Source organism: Scyliorhinus torazame, chromosome 18 (assembly GCF_047496885.1).
Source record: "Scyliorhinus torazame isolate Kashiwa2021f chromosome 18, sScyTor2.1, whole genome shotgun sequence".
NCBI lineage: Eukaryota > Metazoa > Chordata > Chondrichthyes > Carcharhiniformes > Scyliorhinidae > Scyliorhinus > Scyliorhinus torazame.
In genome coordinates, this window is record NC_092724.1 from 48,953,654 (window position 1) to 48,976,403 (window position 22,750).

The 22,750-nt window shown below is 49.2% G+C and overlaps 1 protein-coding gene across 2 annotated transcripts in view; it reads left to right on the top strand.

The window, feature by feature from the left end:
* sema6bb (sema domain, transmembrane domain (TM), and cytoplasmic domain, (semaphorin) 6Bb) overlaps positions 1-22,750 on the top strand; it is an 809,283-nt gene that overhangs the window by 453,851 nt on the left and 332,682 nt on the right. The gene's annotated exons all lie outside the window — the stretch shown is intronic.

The window sequence follows — 22,750 nt, forward strand, 5'->3', positions numbered from 1 at the left end:
GTATCACAAATCCCAAAATTTGAATGTGATTGCAGGTGTCAAAAACATTCTTGAATCCCACTGTAAAGGGAAAGGGAAGTTCTGGAAGAGCATGCTCCGATATGGGGGTAACATTTCATACCTGGATGAATTTGGGCCTTAAAGAAATACTCAAACAACAGTGCAAACCCGGAACAGAGTTTCATTAAACTGGAGCAGGATTTGAAGATTATGACTCTATTACCCTCACCCTGCTCCAGCTCAGCAAGAGTCCACTCCGGAAACACAACCTCACCAAATTTGTCCTTTAGTGGTGAATTGTTCATTGAGGAACAAGAAAATGTCAGACACGAACAAAAAATAAATCTCGTTTCATGAGGGGAGCTTTGGCAAATGTGGTGGGAATGCCAAATGAGATGAGAGAAATAAAAGAAGGCAAGAGTCTCCATGGATGAAAGGCCGAAGGTTCAGTGATCAATGTTGAGAAGTGGTAGCTGCTGGTTAATAAGTAGACCTAGCAACAGTAACAATTATTTGAGTGCAAACAATTTCTCTATGCTTGGTTATTGATTGAATATTCAGTGGATCATAGACCTCTGCGATATGTTAGTTGACCAAATACATTTAAATGTGTTTGCAGTTGATTAAGTATCATTAAACATGCACATAAATAAGAATGATTAAATATAGAATGATCAAACAGGTATGGGACAGTTAATTAAATATGTGATAATCAAATGCAGGAATAATATGATTAAATATGTGCATGAATAAAAAATAGGACTTATGAAGAATAAAATGAGATTGCCAACTGCTGCAATATAATGAGCACGGAGTGCAGTTAAATATGTAACGGCCACTTGAAGGATAAGAACAGAAAAAGGATAAAGTAATAGACAGTTCTTCGTTGCAGATGTCTTTGGTGCTTTGATTTCTGTTTTAGTCATTGTTGAATCTGATTCTTTATCTCAGGGTGTGCCACCACAAGGTAACACGCAATGGGCATTCTCCAGCTAGATTACAAACAAGGGCAAGTGTGAACCCAGGCTGCTCTCCCTTTTTTGTCGTGAATTTTGTGACTTGTATAGTCAGACTAACCCTCGCTCAACTGCAGCCAACCATTATTGAACTAACTTTATTTACGCTGCCCCACTCAGCAGGGTAGCAGAGCTGTAATGTACTACAATGACGGCAAAGGCTGTTAGAGTGAGTGTTTGGGGATCTAGTGTGAGAGTTCAGCCGGCGAAGTCAAATGCAAATCAGTTCCATGCGTTGCTCTGACACACACTATGACAGAGGCCAAACCTCAGAAGAGCTCATTTCAAAATGTACCTTTGGGTAATGTTACAAAGTTGCATCTACAGCACTCCTGTTATTGAGTCAATAAAGCAGTGTCGGAGGGATCGGGAAATAGGGACCTTTTGTGATGAATGTAAGAAGTTAGTAGATATATTGTATTATATGTATCTGGTGCAGTAATGGTTTTAAATGCCTGGGTTGGTGGGCGGGGAGGGTGTGGCACATTGGCACAATGGTTAGCACTTCTGCCCCACGGCGCTGAGGACCCAGTTTCGATCCCAGTCCCGGCCCATTGTGTTTCATTTTATTGTTATGCATTGTTTATTTTTAGAACATTTTTATTAAATATTTTTTGATAAGAACAAGGCAATACCGAAAGAAGACAAGCCAAAAACAACAGTACCCCCCCCCCCCCCCACCCCCAATCCCCAGATAGCCCCCAGCAGCTGACAGTGACTAGCTCTTTGAAGAACAGAATAAACAGCTGCCATCTTTCATAGAACCTGTTAATTGCACCCGTTATGATGTACTTTAATTTTCTCAAGGTGTAGAAACTCCACAAGATCCCCCAACCACTCTGAGGCATTGGGTGGAGAAGCTGACCTCCACACTAACAGAACCAGCCTGCGAGCGATCATTGAGGGAAGGCTAAGACTTCTACTGCTGCACTCGTCTGCAGCTCCGGCCGATCTGACACCCTGAGGGGACTAGGCTCCAATTCAATTTGTAAAATTGCTGACGTGGTACTGAAGAGGGAGGCTCAGAATCTCACCAGCTCAGAACATGCCCAGAACATGTGCATATTGTTTGTCAGGCGCCTACCACAATGCTCACACTTATTCTCCAACCACTCAAACAACCGACTCATCCTAAACCTTGTTAAATGTGCCTGGTGTGCCACCTTTAACTGTATAAGCCCAAGTTTCACGCACAATGATGTGGCATTCACCTTTCGTAGCGCATCACACCACACCCGCTCCTCCAATTCCGCCTCCAGCTCCTCCTTCCACTTGGCCTTAATCTCCTCCAGGGATGCAGTATCCGCCGCAAGATCCTCCTGTAAATTCCCGAAGTACTCCCCTCCTCCGTCCCCACGAGACTCTCACGGGCAACTAACCCTTTCCAACAGCGACATTGGCGACACTATCGGAAAAGGCAAAAAAACCTTACTTGCAAAGTCCCAAACCTGCAGATAATGAGCAGAACTTCTCAATTCATTGAGAGAAATTGCAAACATAATATAAGTCAGACTTTTAAAAGGCTAACAGCCCATGGAAAAGAAAGTAGTGCTTGCCGGAGTTTATTGTCTGCCCGGTACAAAGAAAATTTGAAGCGAATATTGAGTGTGGGATGTGTGAACTAAAATGGTCCCGGGTGGATCCCTGGCTGTTCCTCGGACCTGAGGATCAGGGGTACTCTACTAGCCAATTTCATCTCACTCGCAGGTCTCAGGAAACAAGCTATCCCTGGCCTGTGAAATTGAGTGCTGCAGTGGGGGAATGGCGTAGATACTCACTGACAATTTGTAGAACTGGGCAGCTGCTCTAAATCATGATTTATTTTGGACGGCACATACTTTATCAACTGTGTTTGTGCAGATCTCAGATGAAAGAAAAGCAAGTGTTTTCATTTATTTGGCACTTTCCATCTTCTCAGTGCCCAATGCTGAATTTCAGTGCCCAAAGCTTTTTCTTATATAAAGTTAGAGTACCCAAATCTTTTTTTTCCAATTAAGGGGAAATTTAGCGTGGCCAATTCACCTGCCCTGCACATCTTTCTGGGTTGTGAGGGTGAGACCCACGCAGACATGGGGGAGAATGTGCAAATGCCACATGGACAGCGTTCAGTGCCCAAAGCTGAATTAATTCTAAGAACTGCTGGAAAAAAGAGACATGCGATCAAAACTTTTCATTTTGCACTCACCAGGATAGCTTGCAAGAATTGCCAACCATAACAGGAGAGCAACAATTTATACTGCATGTGAAGAGAGTGCTAATTGGTCCACAGGTTAATTCCAATTGTTGGAGGCATTTGCCATGGCGAATGCAGCATGGAACAGTTAACTGCCCAGCTTTTTACAAATTCAAACCAGGCAGATCGACTCCAAGTGTTCTGGCATTGCCCTGGGGAATGAACCTGGAAATGACTGTTCCGTTTAGTTGAACATAACATAATAAATAGGAGTAGACGTTAACTATTCGACCCCTCGAACTTGCTCTCAACAAGCAGTCAACTCTGGGCTGACCTTCTACCTCAACTTCACTTTCCAGCCCATTCGCCATATCTCTCGGTTTTCAGGGAGACCAGCCATCTGTCTGATTTTGCCTTAAATATATTCAACACTGGAGCATCCACAACTCTGTTGGGTGGAGAATTCCAACAAGTCAAAGCCTCCAACCGAAGAATTTTCTCTTCACCTCGGTCCTAAACGAGCAACCCTTTATGCTATGACTGTGCCCCTAGTGTTCTATATTCCCCAGCCAAGGGAAAGTAATGATATGGGGATGCCGGCGTTATACTGGGGTGGGCACAGTAAGAAGTCTTACAACACCAGGTTAAAGTCCAACACCAGGTTAAAGTTTGAACTCACAGGGCAGCACAGTGGCGCAGTGGTAGCACTGCAGTCTCACGACGCCGAGGTCCCAGGTTCGATCCCGGCTCTGGGTCACTGTCCGTGTGGAGTTTGCACATTCTCCCCATGTTTGCGTGGGTTTTGTCCCCACAACCCAAAGATGTGCAGGGTAGGTGGATTGAACATGCTAAATTGCCCCTTAATTGGAAAAAAATAAATTGGGTACTCTAAATTTATTTTAAAAGACGTTTGGACTCGCTAGCTTTCGGAGCACAAATCCTTCATCAAGTAATTCATCAGGGAAAGTAACTTTTGGGCTGAAATTTTAAACAGTCGTGGAAGTGGGACTGGTGACAGGTCGGGATTCTCCAATAATGGGGCTGTGTCCCCTCGCCGGTGTGAAAAGCGGCGCCAACCACTCCGGCGTCAGCTGTCCCCGATAAGGGGAATGCTCCCCTTCTTCGTGGTCTAGGTTGGCGCCGGAGTGGTCCCCGCAGCTCCAGCTGGCGTGGAAAGGCCCGCGCAAGTTCGCGCATGCGCAGAACGGCCGTCGTGATTCCGCACATGCGCGGAACAGCCGGTGTATTTCTGCGCATGCATGGGGGTTCTCTTCTCCGCGTTGGCCCCCGCGTAATATGGTGGAACCCTTCAGGGGCCCGGCGCGGAGTAAAATAGGTTCCCACGGAACTAGCTCGCCTGCCGATTGGTAGGCCCCGATCGCGGGCCAGGCCACCTTGACTGCCTCCCGGGATCAGATCCCCCCCCCCCCAAGGTCAGTGTCAGGGTGGAGGGGCGCGATTCTCACATACCCTCGGGGATTCTCTGACCCAGCACCCGGTCAGAGAATCCCAGTAATAATTTCCCCTTCCAGGCTTTTTTTGTTTGGGAGCCAATTAAGCCAATTCAAGGGCCCATTGAGGCCAATCTCCACATGTCATTATCACATCAGGTAATTGAGGCAAATAGCACTGATGTATCCCTGGGAAGACTGAATGAACACAGGCTAGGAACAAAGAAATGGAAGGTTCTACTAATAGGGTTAGATAAAAAGGAGTGTGAGGAATCGGAGGCGAAATTCTCCGTAATCGGCGCGATGTCCGCCGACCGGCGCCAAAAACGGCGCAAATCAGTCCGGCATCGCGCCGCCCCAAAGGTGCGGAATCCTCATGCATCATCTTGAGCGGCCGAGCCCTAACCTTGAGGGGCTAGGCCCGCGCCGGACTGATTTCCGCCCCGCCAGCTGGCGGGAAAAGCCTTTGGTGCCCCGCCAGCTGGCGCGGAAATGACATTGCCGGGCGGCGCATGCGCGGGAGCGTCAGCGGCCGCTCACGGCATCCCCGCGCATGCGCAGTGGAGGGGGTCTCTTCCGCCTCCGCCATGGTGGAGACCATGGCGTAGGCGGAAGGTAAAGAGTGCCCCCACGGCATAGGCCCGCCCGCGGATCAGTGGGCCCCGATCGTAGGCCAGGCCACCATGGGGGCATCCCCCGGGGCCAGATCGCCCCACGCCCCCTCCAGGACCCCGGAGCCCGCCCGCGCCGCCGTCTCCCGCCGGTAAGAGAGGTGGTTTAATCCACGCCGGCGGGACAGGCATTCTAGCAGTGGGACTTCGGCCCATCCGGGCCGGAGAATCGCTGGGGGAGGCCCGCCAGCCATTCCCGCCCCCGCCGAATCTCCGGTGCCGGAGAAGGAGAATTCAGCAACCGGCGGGGGGGGGGGGGGGGGGATTCACGCCAGCCCCCGGCGATTCTCTGACCCGGCGGGGGGTCGGAGAATCTCGCCCCGGATGTGCACCTTCAACACTGGCGTAGACCAGTTGTGCCACATGGTTTGTTCATCGACTGCAAAATCTATGCAATTGTATGTAATGTAGACAAACATAACAGTCGGTTTCATACATTACAGTCATGAAATATGAGCAAATAATCTAATTTTGTGATGTTGGTTGAGGGATAAATGATGTCAAGATAGCAGGTCAGCTCCCATGCATCCAGCATGAGCAAACAGATGGGCGTGGGGGTGGGTCTTGGTTACATGTCAGACAGTGCCGTGCTCACTCGGTGACATGTCCACCTGAATTATGTGCTCAGGTTTCTGGAATGGAGCTTCAATTATGACCTCCTGACTCATGGACGAAGGTACTCTCCCCCTCAACCCAAACTAACACCAATAAATAATAGAGAAACAACACTGTGCAAAGATTAATTGGTATTTTGTTTGGCTGAGGGGTGGAGGTCAGGTCTGAGATGTTTGCTTTCCTAATCATAACAAACTCAGGCATCCTGTTTGTTTTGATTCAAGGTGTGACATTCTTAGAGCTGTCTCAAAAACAGTTGAGGAAACAAAGCACAGTTTGGGAGAAAATATGGAAAATGTCCTTCCGCGCTCCTTACTCCAGGAATTGGGTTCAAATCTCTCCCAACAAGTTCCACATCTACATTTGTCTCCGTTTTATGTTACAACCTGCATTTGTTGCTTTCACATCATTCCATCTGATTTGTGTGCAATGCTGCATTTGTGTCTTCTGCTCTCTCGTCTGAGTAATGTAATCAGATCACTGGTTCTCAAAGGAAACACAGATCAGGGATCATTTCAGTTATTGATTTTTATATATTTTTTTCTGTGAATTGTGTGTTGTCAAATAAAGGGATGTTAGTGCTGAGAATGTAACATTTTTCAATGGCGTTTTGCATCAACATCAAGCACTGCTGGGTCAGGTTAGATGCAGAGTAGACTCCTCAAACTTAATCTCAGGCTTGTTCATCACCTTGTCGGAGTGAAACATTCTCCGTTTCCCCTGTAATTATGGTTGATTTTGTGATATGTAAACACGCACCTCCACCACTGTGACTGCAGTGTGCTCTGTATGCAGGAGAAGCCAAGGCTTCCTTCTTCCCCAGTGGATTTTGTGTTTATCAAATTGAAGGACATTCATGCCAGGAATACAACAGCTTTCTATTTCACCAGCAATTTTGTATCAGCATCAAGCTCTGATAGTCGAGCCCCCAAACTCCCAGTCTTCAGCATCTAGAAGGACAGGAGCAGCATAGAACATAGAACATAGAAAAATACAGCACAGAACAGGCCCTTCGGCCCACGATGTTGTGCCGAACCTTTGTCCTAGATTAATCATAGATTATCATAGAATTTACAGTGCAGAAGGAGGCCATTCGGCCCATTGAGTCTACACCGGCTCTTGGAAAGAGCACCCTACCCAAGGTCAACACCTCCACCCAACACTAAGGGCAATTTAGCATGGCCAATCCACCTAACCTGCACATCTTTGGACTGTGGGAGGAAACCGGAGCACCCGGAGGAAACCCACGCACACACGGGGAGGATGTGCAGACTCCGCACAGACAGTGTCCCAAGCCGGAATCGAACCTGGGACCCTGGAGCTGTGAAGCAATTGTGCTATCCACAATGCTACCGTGCTGCCCGCAGCTGGCAACTAGAATGCCATTACATGTTATCCTGCCTTGGACATTGATCCTTCACTGTCATGGGATCCAAATGCTGGAACTCCCTACGTTACAGGATGAAGGCGGCAACCCACCCTGAGAGTGATTGCGAATCACTCTCTCAAGGATAGACAATAAATGCCGGTCTTCCCTGTGAAACCCACAACCCGAGAATCAGTTACCAGAAATGCATATCTCCAGCTGTGTGCTCAGTGCTAAGGATGCTACACTTGGGCTCAAATCCATCGGGCTAGAGTTGGGATTACAAAGTCAGCAAAGGGTCCCACAAGTCAATGCAATCCATTGGACTGTGCTGGAAAGTATTTTGTTTGAGGATCTCTAGTGAGGGCTGCATTGGACTGGCTGCGATGCTTCCTCAGTTTCAACCAACTCTTGGAGCGGAGACTTTGCCCTGTTTTGATTGCAATGCATCTTGGAGTGGGAAGGGACTGCCACAGGACTATGTTTCTGGCCCCAGGTGACCTTTCAACCTTGGGGCCATTACATTGAGTGGCGGACGAGCAGCAAAGTTTTGCTGTGCTGGCGCCTGGGAGGCCTACTTAGTAGCCTCCATGATGCCTGCAATATTGAATGGATTTTTCTTTAGGTTTTGAGGCTCTTTCTTCAGCCTGTGCAAACCAACATTCTGTGGCTATTTCCAGTAGTGAATCCAATCGTGGATTCCTTCTGTCAACCTTGGAGAGCCAAGTGACAAATTAGGAGCAAGTTTAATGAGTGACAAGAGGTCCCAGAGCTGGAATTCTTTGTTTTTCTTATTCAGTCGGGCTAGCTAATTTTTAACCTTTTTGGACTTGTTCTAACTGTCCCATTGACTCTGTTAGCATTGTGATTTTGCCCCATCTCCAGGCAGTTGAGCCCACATTTAAGTGTCAGAAATAGTACCCTGGAGAAGATATTTCCCTTGCTGATATACTGTTTGAATATGCCTGTTGGGCCAGCATACTGAACAGGTCTGGGCCCAGAGACTGGGGATTTGACACCGGTGGGGGGGTGCCCGCCACAAAGCCTGCCCATGAGAAATTTTCCACACACACTGCTCAGCCCAGATCTAGTGAAAAATCAGCAGAGGTTAAGTGGGAAATCTAGGCCGTACCACACAAGGCTTGAGATAAGAAATAGCCATTGTAGCCACCTAAAATGGCTGATTCCCTATTAATTTGGCCAAAACCCGATTTTAAATGGCTAACCGAAAAGGCTGATGGGAAAAGCAGCCAACAGGACACAAACGGACAGCTGCAGACAGAATAGCATATTCGGCTCTGGGGAAGTCGACCCAGATCGATACTCAAGACCATTAGCAGCACATCAACCCAGACATCTGCAGTTTAATCGGCTATCCCCGGGAACAATTGCAACATATTAGCAATTGAATACCAGGCCAGACCTGTCGGCGCCTGCAGTGGCCGAAACAAAGACAGGTGAACGACCACCCCCCGATCGAGGAATCGCCCCGTTATTGGACGTATCGAACCCACTGATTGGGAACAAGTCCAATCACTTGGGACTCGGGGTCAAGGGCCGCCCCAAGAGGCGGGAACCCCCTGGGCCCTATAAAGTAAGGGGCCAAGTTCAGATCGCTCTCTCTCTCCCTTCTTCTCCTGCTCGAGACCTTCGCAAGAACATCAACAAAGAAACAGTAAGTTTGACTCCAGCGATCGCTACCCGATAAAGACTCCTAGCCATCGACCTGTATCAGCCTTTTTGAATCCCGCGGGCCAGATCCGATTCAATAAGCCATTTGTTTCCCTGACCTGGTGGGCCCTTCCTAAAGTTAAGTATTGGCCAGTAGTCATAGGTTTCTGTATAGATAGTAGGATTATTGTGTAAGCATTACTTGTTGTATATAATAAATGACCGTTGATTTCAATCTTACTAAGCGGTGTGCTGACTTATTAATCATAACTCGAGCTTGAACCATGTGGCGGTATCAGAAAGATACCTGGCGACTCGTGAGCAAAGGTGACATAATCAGAGCTAATAAACTAAGGCTAATAAGAGCAACACCATTCATGCAAGGTGGGGGAGGATTAACTGTGGAATTCAACCCAGTGCGGGTCAGCAAGAGGGGAACAGGAGATTGCAAGAGGTGGGATGAAAAATTTGAAACCACTGCTGTATCAATTGATTCCAGAATGGGCATTGAAGCAACTCCAAGGCACAAAGCCTGTTCTTTTGTTTCTGAATTTCTACAGATGGAGATTAGCATTGTTATTGCTGTATTGCTGCACAACGAGGAACAAAGTATTACACCAGTCACATTGCACTTTTCACCATTTACTGGAGTGATTGCAGAATCACCGACGTGAGAGATGTGTAATAAAACTGGGTGTAAAGTTACTGAACTAACACACTTCCTGATTGAAGAAAGAGTGTGAGACCAACCCCAATGAGGGCTGACTTGTAGCATTTCAGGCTTGCACCTCCCAAGAATGACAAACACAGCAAAATGAAATGTAAGAGTTAGTGCCAAATTAGCAGATTTCTCTGATGACAAGTGGTCCCAGAGCTGGAAAACGATTTTTAAAATCAGTCAGGCTTGCTAATTTGTAACCTTTTTGATGTCTTTGCAAAGGACTGATTGTCTCATTTACTCTTTGTTAGCATTTCAATTCAACCCGTATTTGTACACTAGGGAGTTGAGCTACTGGGGTAGAAATCTCCCTCCAGCAATTTATATTTGCAGCACCTTGCCTCGATCTTCCTGTTAAAGTGCTGCATTAACTTTAAGCTGCCGCTGAATAAACAGCAGAGATCATTCAATGTGACTCAAAAATAAACCACCTGAAATTATGGCAGCGCTGGGATTCAAACCCCCACTTTGCATGTCTGGTGGCCTTTGGCTTGACATCCTCTTTTTTCTCCTCTGGTAATATGTCTGTGGAGTGTCTGTAAATAATTTTTTGTAACAGCAAAATGTAATTGTTGTCAACTGTGTCCCAAATTATACTTGATAACTTAATTGATATACAACGTTACAGCGCCGTTAATCTGGAGCCTTTTAAATAACAGAATTGAAATCAATACTTAACTTAAGTAGGAACGTATGGGCCTAATCAGGCTGGGAATAAAGGTCATATTGCATTTTGAAAATAATCCATAAAGATGCTTCATTAACTTGAGGTATTTTATTTGCGTAATAGAATTTTCACTCAGCTTGGTAATTATTGTTCATATATTGCCAAAGTACGTGCAAATTATTTGTGTGCCAGGAACTGGTCGAATCCAGGCTCCTGTCAGGAATGCAGGATCCATATCTAGATGCCCTCCCAACTCCAACTATTTGTGGTCTATGGAGTAGCAGTTGAGCTGAGAGGGCTCCAGTTTACTCACTATTCATTTCTAAAAGTGTTGCCGAAGGAGCCACTTCATACCATTTACCAATCATTGTGGAAGGCCATGTCAAGCACTGTCTCAGTGGATTGCCTACCATTCTCTTTCCCAACCCATATTCTTCCCCAGGCCTTCGAGTAACTAGCTCTTCTTTGGACCAGGTATTGGAAAGCGGGATTAAAATGAGCAGCTCGTTCCTTCTTTTGGCTGGCGCAGCTGTGCAGAATGGTCTTTTTCTGCACTATAATGTTTCTATGGTTCTCTGATTCTTACTTTTTCCTTCAGCTTCTTGGTTTTCTTCAATTCATTCCTTGTCTATGTTATCTTCCATTCCTTGTTGGTCAACATTTCAATTTTATTCCAACTGAGCTCCTTTCTAGAAATATTGGTTGTTACAGTATAGTATTACAGTGATTTCACTGATGGATTCTCAGGTAGGACCGATTTCTGATAGGTTTCCATCCAATAAATGCAGCAACATCATTTTTGATTCGACCTAGAACTTTCCCACAATCTGCTCACCGACACGGCAGTCACTGAAATCGCAGAAGTTATGCTTGTAAGGCGCAAGGGAGAAGCTGGAATAATATGACATCTTGCCCCTACTTCATATTGTCCTGGGGAAGAGAGCAGAAGAAACCATTTTTGAGATCAGGTTACTGGACTCCCTACAAATCAATGAATATCACAGATAGGCAGCATTTCTGTACGATCAGCAGTGAGAAGAAGCTGATTGGTTCTGTGTACTCCCACCACCACATCTCGGAAGGAGATATCAAAGAGACACATCCTGAAGCCATCGAAGGAACCTGGGAGATCTGTCTTGGTGTGACCTGAGGGGAAGAATCATTGCGACAGGCTTTACTATTGAAAGTAGATTTTTCTAAACTGCCCAAATACTAAGAGAAGTGCCTGGAGGCAGCCACTTGAAGGTCAGAGCATCTGTGGATTGTTTTCTACAAGGACTGAAATTCTGTGGACCGTGTGATGTGTGATAATTCTAAAAGGGGAAAATTCTGTTCTGTTGTTTAAAATATAAGCTGCCTGTAAAATAGGCTTTAGTCGATAGTGGTTTTTTTTCCTGTCATTCATTAGAGTACAAGTTTTAAAAGACAAATCTTGGGCTGGATTCTCCACAAATGGGGCTATGTTCCCACGTCGGTGTAAAAACGCTGGGGTTTCATGCCAGGCTTTCCTTAAAACAAGTAAGAGCGATTCGCCTACTTCCAGGAGTCTGGCAGGGCCCCGGAGTGCTTCTCACAGCTTTAGCTGTTGGTACGGGCCCCCGCACTTCCGGTTCCGAGTTCAAGCATGCGCACGGCGGCGGACTCCAGCGGCTGAGCCGAACGCGATGGCGGACTCAGCCGGCGGACCTGGACCAACAACAAGGTCCCAACAATCTGCCCCACACCGCTCCATCTAACCCGCCCGATTGCCGCCCCGGCCGCCCATAAGGCCCCCCCTGGTACTTAATTCTCTCCCCCCCCCCCCCCCCCCCCACCGGGGCAGCCGCAGGCTGAGTCTGCAGCCGCCGCGCGTGAGCCCCGACCGGCCAGACGTGGTTAGAACCACGCCATTGGGAAGTCGGCCGGTCGGGACCGGAGCATCGCTGGGAGGGCCTCAGGCAATGGCCCTCCAGCCGCGCCGCGTAAATGGCGCGCGAGCGATTCCCCGGAGACCGGAGTATCACGGGAGCGGCGCCAGGCCTGATTCTCATGTAAGAATGGATTCCGGCGCGGGGCTGCGGAGAATACAGCCCCTTGTGTCATTCCTTCAGTTAACTGAAATTTCAAATCTTATCTTAAAGTTATCGCTCTCTGCAGAAACACACCCACGGGAGAACAGAAAATGTAAGTCCTGCACTCGAGGGTGAGCCCGGAGATTTACACCCTCATCGAGGAAGCGGAAGACTTCGATGCAGCAATAGAGCTGCTAAAAGGACATTATATTCGCCCGGTAAACCAGGTCTACGCCCGACATCTGCTAGCAACGAGGCGACAAATCCCTGGGGAATTGCTGGAAGAATTCTACCGTGCACTCCTGGTGTTGGGGAGAAACTGCAGCTGCCCGCAAGTTTCGGCGAGCAAACACACTGAACTCTTGGTCCAGGACGCTTTCGTGGCAGGTATGCTGTCCTCCCAAATCATAGATTATCATAGAATTTACAGTGCAGAAGGAGGCCATTCAGCCCATCGAGTCTGCACCGGCTCTTGGAAAGAGCACCCTACCCAAAGTCAACACCTCCACCCTATCCCCATAACCCAGTAACCCCACCCAACACGAAGGGCAATTTTGGACACTAAGGGCAATTTATCATGGCCAATCCACCTAACCTGCACATCTTTGGACTGTGGGAGGAAACCGGAGCACCCGGAGGAAACCCACGCACACACGGGGAGGATGTGCAGACTCCGCACAGACAGTGACCCAAGCCGGAATCAAACCTGGGACCCTGGAGCTGTGAAGCAATTGTGCTATCCACAATGCTACCGTGCTGCCCCTAAATACGTCAGCGATTGCTGAAAAAAGACACTCTAGGTCTCAAGGAGGCACGGGCCCTTGCAGGCTCCCTAGACGTGGCCTCCAGAAATGCCCGCGCTTATGTTCCCAACCGCACGGCAGCCCACTGGGCAGCGTGGAACGCCTCCGCAGCCGACCCCAAGACATCCCCCACCCCCCCCAAGCTTGTGCTGCAAGGCGGCCTGGCAACCCCGGGGGGCCCCGCTGCTACTTTTGCGGGCAGGCCAAGCACCCCCACCAGCGCTGCCCGGCCCGCGCATCCACCTGCAAGGGATGCGGTAAAAAGGGCCATTTTGTGGTGGTATGCCGGGCCCGTGCGGCCCCCGGGCGCCGCCACCTTGTCCCGCGGACACCACGTTAGATGGATGGGCATTTTGTGCACCCCCAGCCATGTGCGACCAATGGGAGCCGCCATCTTGGATGGACCCCCAGGAACCCAGCTCGGCTGACCACACACTGCACGAAGAGAACACTCAACTGCTGCGGTTAGCCTCTGTGACTCTGGATCAGTCCCGGCCTCGAACACTCTCAACTGCTACAACGACTGTATTTATCAACGCACGAGACGTCCTGCCTAATCGATTCTGGGAGCACGGAGAGCTTCATTCACCACAACATGGTAAGGCGCTGTTCTCTCCTCGTCCACCCCGTTAATCAAATAATCTCCCTGGCCTCCGGTTCCCACTCAGTAGAGATAAAGGGGTTTTGTGTAGCAAACCTCACAGTCCAGGGAAGGGAGTTTAAAAATTACCGGCTCTACGTCCTTCCCCACCTCTGCGCAGCCACACTCCTGGGTTTAGACTTCCAGTCTAATCTCCAAAGTCTAACTTTCAAATTCGGCGGCCCTATACCCCCTTCACTGTCTGCGGCCTCGTGACCCTTAAGGTCGACCCGCCTTCCTTGTTTGCGAACGTCACCCCGGATTGCAAACCCGTCGCCACCAGGAGCAGATGGTAGAGTGCCCAGGACCGGATCGTTATTAGTTTTAGATGTCCAAAGGCTACTGAGGGAAGGAGTCATTGAGGCCAGCGACAGTCCCTGGAGAGCTCATGTAATGGTGGTAAAGACCGGGGAGAAACATAGGATGGTCATCGACTACAGTCAGACCATCAACAGGTTTACGCAACTGGACGTGTACCCTCTCCCCCGCATATCCGACCTGTAAATAGGATCGCGCATTACAAGGTCTTCTCCACGGTGGATCTTACGTCCACCTACCACCAGCTCCCCATCCGCACTAGTGACCGCAATACACTACCTTCGATGCTGATGGGCGGCTCTATCACTTCTTAAGGGTTCCCTTCGGTGTCACCAACGGGGTCTCGGTCTTCCAGCGCAAGATGGACTGAATGGTTGACCGGTACGGTTTACGGGCAACATTCCCGTATCTCGATAATGTCACCATCTGCGGCCACGACCAGCAGGACCACGACACCAGCCTCTGAAAATTCCTCCAGACAGCAAAGATCCTTAACCTTACATACAACAAGGATAAATGCGTGTATAGCACCATCCTCGGCTACGTAGTGTGAATGGAGTTATAGGCCCCGACCCTGAACACATGTGCCCCCTTATGGAGTGCCCCCTCCCTCACTGCTCCAAGGCCCTGAAGCGCTGCCTCGGGGTTTTCAGTTACTACGCCCAGTGGGTCCCCAACTATGCGGACAAGGCCCGTCCCCTGATCCAATCCACAGCTTTTCCCCTGTCGATAGAGGCCCGCCAGGCCTTCAGCCGCATCAAAACGGACATTGCAAAGGCCACGATGCATGCCACCTATGAGTACCTCCCCTTCCAGGACGAGAGCGACGTGTCTGACGTAGCTCTGGCAGCCACCCTCAACCAAACGGGCAGGGCCGTGGCCTCCTTCTCACGTACCCTCCATGCTTCCGAAATCTGCCACTCCTCAGTCGAAAAGGAGGCCCAGGCCATAGTAGAAGCTGTGCGATATTGGAGGCATTACCTGGCCGGCAGGAGATTCACTCTCCTCACTGACCAACGGTCTGTTGCTTTCATGTTCGATAATGCACCGCGGGGCAAGATAAAAAACGATAAGATCTTGCGGTGGAGGATCAAACTCTCCACCTACAACTACGAGATCTTGTATCGTCCCGGGAAGCTAAACAAGCCTCCTGACGCCCTGTCCCGCGGCACATGTGCCACCGCACAAGTGAACTGCCTCCGAGCCCTCCACGAGGACCTCTGCCACCCTGGGGTCACTCGCTTTTTCCACTTTATCAAGACCCGAAACCTGCCCTACTCCATCGAGAAGGTCAGGAGAGACACCAGGGACTGCCAAATCTGCGCTGAGTGCAAACCGCACTTCTACTGGCCAGAGAAAGCGCACCTGATAAAGGCTTCCGGTCCCTTTGAATGCCCCAGGATGGACTTCAAAGGCCCCCTCCCCTCCACCGACCGCAACACGTACTTCCTGAACGTGATTGACGAGTACTCCCGGTTCCCATTCGCCATCCCCTGCCCCGACATGACCGCAACCACCGTTATCAAGGCCCTCCATAGCATCTTTGCACTGTTCGTGTTCCTCACCTACATACATAGTGATAGGGGGTCCTCCTTTATGAGCGCCGAACTGCGTCAATTCCTGCTCAGCAAGGGCATCGCCTCGAGCAGGACGACCAGTTACAACCCCCGTGGTAACGGCCAGGTAGAGAGGGAGAAGGAACGGTCTAGGAGACCGTCCTACTGGCCCCACGGTCCAGGAATGTCCCAGTCTCCCACTGGCAAGAGGTCTTCCCGGATGCTCTCCACTCCATCCGGTCACTGCTTTGTACCACAACCAACCAGACACCTCACGAACATCTCCTTGTCTTCCCCAGGAAGCCCTCCTCTGGGACCTCGCTCCCGACCTGGCTGGCAGCCCCCAGACCCATCCTGCTCCGAAAGCACTTGCGGGTGCACAAGTCGGACCCATGGTCGAGAGGGTCCATCTTCTCCACGCTAACCCCCAGTACGCCTACGTGGCATACCCTGACGGCCGACAAGATACGGTCTCCCTACGAGACCTGGCGCCCGCCGGAGCCCCACGCACACCCCAGCCACCAGTCCCACCCTCCCCTCCACCAGGGCACCTTACAGGAGGATCGGCCCTTCCGTCGGCCCCGTCTAGGCCTCCCCAACCACCTACGCACCCCGCAGGCGCTCCCTTCCCAGGTCAACCGTTTTCCCCACCAACGCCGTCTAGGGGTGTCGAAGCTGCCACAGAGATCGAGGCCACGCTCCCGGCGTCGCAGACGCCCGAGCCTCCACCGGACTCACCACCGAAGCTCCGACGAACACAGAGGACGACCAGGGCCCCCGATCGACTGATTGCTTCATTTTAAATTGTAAATAGTTACTAGAATTGTAAATAGTTACAAAACACTGTACGGTGGTATTACGGTACCTCCATAACTAATTCTACCACGTTGCCATGTTTGTAGTATCAGGCCACCACCCCCACTGGACTCTTTTTTAACAGGGGGTGAATGTGGTAGTAGAGGTATTACGGTACCTGGTAATGCTGGAACACCATTGGTAGAAATTGTATACTTCCTATTGGTCAAGCTGCATGGTAGCTCCGCCCTGCTAGGCGGTGTATAAGAGCCCGTGTCGCCCCAGCAGCCTTCATTCTGTACCTGAACTGCTGGGGGAAACATCTAGCTTATTAAAGCCTTCAGTTTTACTACAACCTCGCTTTAGTGGTCATTGATCGTGCATCACCTTTTGGAAGGGCAGATGAGATGAAACCATGTACGGGAAATAAAATCACCACATATCTGATGCCATTAGCAGTAATGACCACAGGAAATTATCACAATTTCTTTTCCAGACAGTGACTGCAGAAAGCCATTCACTTGTCAAGAATTTCAGGGGTGAACGAGGGTCGCTGTCGCAGATGGAAGCCTAGTTCGATCCCAGAGTTTGCTTTGCTCTTGTTGAAAATTTGTATCTTTTAAAAATAAATTTGTTTCGATGTCACTAGCTTTCGGAGCGCTGCTCCTTCCTCAGGTGAATGAAGAGGTCTGTTCCAGAAACACATATATAGACAAATTCAAAGATGCCAAACAATGCTTGGAATGCGAGCATTAGCAGGTGATTAAATCTTTACATGCAAACATGGGGAGAATGTGCAAACTCCACACGGACAGTGTCCTAGAGCCGGAATCACCTGCTAATGCTCGCATTCCAAGCATTATTTGGCATCTTTGAATTTGTCTATATATGTGTTTCTGGAACAGACCTCTTCATTCACCTGAGGAAGGAGCAGCGCTCCGAAAGCTAGTGACATCGAAACAAACCTGTTGGACTTTAACCTGGTGTTGTAAGACTTCGTACTGTGCTCACCCCAGTCCAACGCCGGCATCTCCACATCTTAAATAAATTTAGAATACCCAATTCATTTTTTTCAATTTAGGGGCAATTTAGCATGGCCAATCCACCTTCTCTGCACATCTTTGAGTTGTGGGGTGAGACCCATGCAAACATGGGGAGAATGTGCAAACTCCACACAGACAGTGTCCTAGAGCCGGAATCAAATCTGGGACCTCGGTGCCGTGAGACAGCAGTGCTAACCACTGCGCCACAATGCTGCCCGAAAATTTGTATCTTCAAACTTGAAGGGGTATCCAGTTGAAATTCAAATATGCCCAGAGCCTCCACTCAAACACCAATAGTGTGAGATCCGAAACTGGGGAAATGGAAACTCGGTTAGGAATTGGTAAAAAGCCACATTCGCGCCAAAGCATCACAAAATATGTCAAAGGCTGTCAGAGTGGTTCTATTTGCTTGCAGCCACCATTCAATAAAACAGTACCCTTGTTAAATGGAACACATTTATCTCATGCCTGACAAGCACTTGTGTTGTCACCTATTGTTTCTCCTACATGAAACTCAACAAACACTGAACTCGATTTATTTATATGCTCACAAACTTCAAATAGTTTCTTTTTTGCTGAGGCTGTGTATTGCACCAAAGGCCAAGTTATGACCTTCGAATTTCTGAGACACTTTCTATTGCTACCCATGAGATAGTGATCAGCCTCAAATCTGCAAGTCAATTTGCACAATCCTTTTGATGCAGGCACATGAAGAAGGTTGTACAATAGCACTTTCAGGGGTGACACACTTTCACTTGTGCAATCAGGCAGAAAGTTCACAGCGAAAGCCCTAAATCATTAACTCCAGCAGGGACTCTGGCGCAGTCCTGCCAACACAATGGACAAGGAAGCTCTCTTTTTAATGCTGAGCCTTCAGTTTAAGCATAGCAGAAAAAAAAGACCTTGCAGCCCAAGGCGGACCACAAATTCTCATAACTATAAAGCCTTTGTCTTTCAGTCGAGACAAGTACAAAAGATTATTTGCTGAGCCCAAATCAAAGTGAAGTTACGTCCCAGCCTGACGTCAGGGTGCCTGAGTCTTCTGGAGTTTGAAGTGTCGTTCTGCCTGGAGCGGCACTGATGAGCCCGTTGATAAATGGATTATCCGAGGCAGGAATTAGCCATCCAAGAAGGTCACAGGCTCGGGTCCCGGACTGTAATTGTAGCTGGTGCGCCAGCAGTGACGGTTAATCAAGTGAGCACCAAGATTTGGCTTGCTGGTGATGCATCATGCAGCCACCCACTATCAGGACCCATATGTCGACATCAGCAAGGTGGATTTTTTACTGGAGGTCTCCTGTGCTTGCAGAACCATGCTGCAGTATGAGTGGGCAGCTATAGTGGGGAGTGGGGTGAGGGTCCTGATTTGGCAGTGGATTGGGGCAACTATACAATGCAAAACAGACAAACAAACAATGTGGAGGTGATTGAAGAAAACATCTCTTCGGTAAGGGGACCTCACAGAAAACAGACCAGATTAAAGAAAGGGCTTGCATTTATGTCATGCCATAAGGACACTGTTCCCTCTGAGCTGTGCGAGTGCGTGGACACTCAGTAATCAGGAATGTTCTGCAGGGGGAACAAATAGGTTGCACACAACCAACGGGCTCGATCAAACGGCCACATTGCGCCTGAAAGGTAGTGCACCGCAGAGCAACGTGGGCAATAGAAGCCGGGAGACTCCACTCCCAGGATCAACCTGGCTCACAATACCTCGCGAGATCTAACGCGATCTTGCAAGACATTGCGATGTGAGTCCCGCCCATTTTGGGATCAGCTTTTGAAAATCTGCGTATTAGAGCGAGACAGCTAGTCTCACTCTACTATTCAGTTTCCCGAGGTACCCGAGGAGTTGCGATCTAATCGCTTTGCCTCGGAGACCTTGGGCCAGGGCCATTCAGTACTGCTCACCACAAACAGGTCGGAATGGCACTCGTGGGGGTCTCCCAGTGGATCGGCGGCCCCAGATGCATGCCCTCTGGGCAGGGTGGCACTATGGCACACTGCTGGTGCCATTCAGCACCTTGGCACTGCTAGCCAATGCACCCTGGCACTGCCAGCCGATGTACCCTGGCACTGCCACCTGGGTATCAGCTTGGCACTGCAAGGTGCCCAGGTGCCAAGCTGGCATTTTCTGCACATCGGTAGTCGGGCTGGGGGTGCCTTGTGCGGATGTGGGGAGGGTGTGCAAGGGAGCCTGGACACCGCCCCATAGTGAGTTGTGGCTTGGGTGGGGGAGCGTCAGGGGTTACATCAGGGGCTCCAGAGATTGTGACGCCATTTTTAAATGGTTTCCCAATCTCTTGCTACACCGAGGGGGTTCCGGCACGTGGAGCTCCTTAATGCAGAAAACAGGGCTATGTGCAGCCTCGGCAACGCGTTCCCCGCTAACGGGGACGCATTAAATAGCTGGGTGTTTCTTGGCGTTGCAGCGCCGGGAAACATGTGCCAGGAAACACGTGGCAAAATGCTCTCTATGGCACTTTTTCCCAATTTGTCAAATTACGCCCAACATTCCCTTTAAGATGCGCAAATTCACAACAAACAGGCCATGCACAGCAAAGAGAAATTGGATGGAACATTGCTTCTGAGTCCTCTAAAGCACTTCACAGCCAAGTTATTTTGCAGTCAAATGCATCGGCCAATTTTGGATACAGAAACGTCCCAGCAGTGAGGTGAACGGCCTGTTTAACAGTGTTTGGTCGAGTTGGTTGAGCGATTGTTGGCCAGGACACTGGGTAAAAATACTTGCTTTTATTTCACTAAAGCCTTGGGATCTTTTTAGTCCATCTGAGAGGACAGATAGAGGCTTGGTTTAACAGTCTTATCCAAAAGCTGTTGACGCCAACAGTGCCGTCATCCTTCAGTGCTGCATTGAAGTGTCAGTCTGGATTAGATAACACAAGTCCTGGCTGGCAAAGGAGTTGACCCACAAGCTTCGAACTTCAAGGTGAGAGTGCTGCAAACCAAGCCAAAACTGACATCAACATACCACTTTTATATGTCAGGGTCAGCAGCATGAGCAAGTGACTACTACTTGAAAGTTATTTCTGGGAAACACTTTGCGCTGAATTAATTGAAGACGCAGATTGATTTCTGGCAGGGTTCGAATTGAAAACCAGGCCAAATGTAACTTGATCAGTTAACATGTATATGGGGATGAGATTCCACATGCAAGTTGCACAGGATTCGAGCCAGAATGTGGAGTTGCACTTGTTAATACTTTGGACAGCAGAATCTGCCAAAACCTGCTCCGTCGACTCAGTTAAATAACGATTGTGCAAGTGTGGTGTAAAACAGGGATGTGCTAAGTGCTTGGAAATTGGAGTGCAGCCTTTCAAAAGGCCCATTTATCTGGAGTTTCCAGCATAAGTAGGAAAGTGTTTGGCTTACTGTCAGATAGCTGCACTGGATGGTACACCTGAGTTTGTGCCATCTTTTCAAGAATTTCAACTGGAACATTAGCAGCTAAAATGGGCAAAGCGGAATGAACGAAAAAAGAACAATTTCAGTCAAACCAAATCACCCCCAAAGAGATTTATTGAAGGGGAAAGAGAGAGAGAGATTGCTGGATGAGGGCATGTGCAGGCAATTGGCATCGTTACTAAATACCTACCCTGTCATCACCAAGACTGCAGGTCAGTACCACAAGAAACTCAATAAGATGATGAGGGAAGATGTGGTAACACACAGCAACTCTCTCTTTGCTTCCTGATGCACCTTGCACAGAGTAGGAAGAGTGGATGAGGGTGAGCCATCTTCCCATGGTCAGCATGATGGCACAGTGGTTAGCACCTCTGCCTCACAGGGCCAGAGACCCAGGTTCAATTCCAGCCTTGGGTGACTGTGTGGAGTTTACACATTTTCCCCATGTCTGAAAGGGTTACCTTCGGGTCCTCTGGCTTCTTCCCACAGACCAAAGATGCGCATTGGCCAGGCTAAATTACTTCTGAGTGTCCAAAAATGTGCAAGTTAGGTGGGGTTACGGGGTTACAGGGATCGGGTTAGGTGGGGTGCTCTTTCGGTGGGTTGGTGCAGACCCGATGGGCCGAATGTCCTCCTCCTGCCATGTAGGGGTTCTGTGGATGCTGGTGAAAAGGATGAGCATAATTTCAGAGCAGCAGGAACCAGAGCTCATTGGTACTTACATGAGAAGGAGAATATTCAGGAAACATTGCAACTACACACAGCCTGTGCAGCTGCTGCATGCAGTGGGCAAGAGGTTCATAGAGCACTGCTTATGGGCTAGAAGGAGCAGGAATGCTTCGACAACCTGCCCACTCCCCACCCTGCCAAAGTAAATCTACTGTCTTGAGTGACTGAATATACAATGTGTCCTAAGTCTCCGCCACCTGCCCCCCCCCCCCCCCCCCCCCCCCCCGATTGTCGATCCAACACCATTCCCCTAACCCACTCCTCCCACAGCCCCATCCCACAATCACCCCTTCAACACAAACTTGGGATATTTCTCAGTCTGCATTCCTGATTGCTGGCCTTACCTCCCTCCCACTAACCTGTGATCTTTTCCAAGTCCCACTCCTTTCAAGATTGCAAATGGACAAATGTCCTTGCCCCCTCCTTGTAAATGTCGGAGTCACAGTCTCGCTCCCAGGGGCACAGTGATGTGACCCTCTACCCAGAGGGCTACTGGGCCTACCAGCCCAGGAAAATATCAGTTTCAATCTCAAATCTGTGCTGAATAAGCTGAATTCAACTAAGCAGCAGTTGGGAACTTCCCACGTGCTTCAACGCCATTTGGAATTAGGAACCATCAAAATCAACCAGAGTTCCTCTTCCGCGGATCTTCCAATATTCTTTGAAAAGTAGACAAGGCTGAATACCAGGTGAGGACAAGATGAGGCTGTCGGATGCCTCCTTTATTTGAATATGCCCACTCCGCTCCCAGTTCATGGTCACATTTGAATATAAGGAACATCGGCTGGATTCTGCGGTTCCCAAGTCGGGTGTTTCTAGGCGGCGCGACATTCGCTGGCAGTGGGATTCTACCTTCCCACCAATTGTCAATGAGATTTCCCATTGTAACCACCTTAAGTCACCGGGAAACCCCTTGGTGGGGCTTCCTTTGATTTTCGAATTACCTTTGAACCGCAACAACCAGAGACTTCCGGCCAATCTAAGATGCCAAGAAGGCTCCCCTTATTCATGGAGCTATGCCCCATCAAGAATTAGCACCTT